This window comes from Haemaphysalis longicornis, unplaced genomic scaffold (genome assembly GCF_048455015.1).
Source record: "Haemaphysalis longicornis isolate Haplotype H1 unplaced genomic scaffold, Haemaphysalis longicornis Haplotype H1 scaffold_6, whole genome shotgun sequence".
Taxonomy (NCBI): Eukaryota; Metazoa; Arthropoda; class Arachnida; order Ixodida; family Ixodidae; genus Haemaphysalis; species Haemaphysalis longicornis.
The window spans coordinates 187,238,372-187,239,576 of record NW_027526407.1 but is presented as its reverse complement, the minus strand read 5'-3'; the positions used below and the strand labels follow the sequence as shown (position 1 = coordinate 187,239,576).

The 1,205-nt window shown below is 40.7% G+C and overlaps 1 non-coding gene across 1 annotated transcript; it reads right to left on the bottom strand.

The window, feature by feature from the left end:
• Positions 1-356: 356 nt before the first annotated feature.
• On the bottom strand, positions 357-429 carry Trnaa-ggc (transfer RNA alanine (anticodon GGC)). Its single transcript has one exon. It is a non-coding gene; the product is annotated as a tRNA-Ala (tRNA).
• Between the last annotated feature and the right edge of the window lie 776 nt (positions 430-1,205).

The window sequence follows — 1,205 nt, the reverse complement described above, 5'->3', positions numbered from 1 at the left end:
TCCTTCTCACAATTTTCTGCAAACCTATACAAGAAATGTGTTCGAAATGTTTGCGACAGCAAAATCATGTAACTTTACTCTGATGAAGGCAATTCCCGTTGCCGCTACGTAAGTAAACCTTGTTTGTTATTGTTCTTGCTGTGTATCCGACTCCTTACTTATACTATATATATGTATATATATGTATATGTGATAATGTACGATGTAGCGAATCAGAATAGGAAATGAGGGGCTCGTTGAAAACAATAATACAGAAATAAGGGTTGGCAGTCAAGAAAACCTCGGAAAGCAAAAGGGAGGGTATAGTAGGTCATAGAAAGAGATAAAGAATTTGGAAAGAAAGTGGAGAAAAAATGCCCGCCGGGTGGGATCCGAACCCACGACCTCCAGAATGCCGGTCTTGTGCGATAACCACTACGCTACCGGCGGGGCTATTCTTCCCCTGCACTCTCTGATGTATTTATGTCAATGTAATTTCTTCACTGCCAACCCTTTTATCTGTATATATATATATATATATATATATATATATATATATATATATATATATATATATATATATAAGGGACAAGAGACTCCGTTAGGACACATATCAAGGTTGCAGTTGTTATTGCCAATGCTGTTTGGCTTTTTTTTCAAAATGTTTTTTCCTAATAGTGCCGAATAACATGTGTTCATGATGGTTCTTTGATACAGTGATAAATAGCCCAAAATAGAAGTCGAGAAAAAATCCGCCGTTTTTGTTCCGGAAGCGGGAGTCGAGCCCACATCTCCGCATAACGCATGCTGTGCACTGACCACTTTGCTATTCTGCGACGGCTCTCCTCTCGGCTTTACCGCGGGGGTTTATATTTAGAACTGCTCTGGGACGGGTCAACTAGCGCCATCCCTATCTGCCCGGCCGGCCTGAGAGCAGTTCTATACACTGCTCAGAATATTTTTGGAGTCATGGGCTCGAAGACTCGAGGTACTAGTCAATATATTAGGATCGGAAATAATTTTGATAGGCTCCGCCTACACGTTATTGTAAAAAAAAATTAGCATTGCATTAAGAAGGGTAAAAAATCATTGAGACACAGCGGACATCCGCTGTTTGAAAATGGCCACCCGAGTCAATGGTACCGCGTGTCACAATGTCAATATATGTAAACGCAGCACCGCGAAACTGGTGAATTGCTTCAAAACCTTTAAGAACCACACAACTA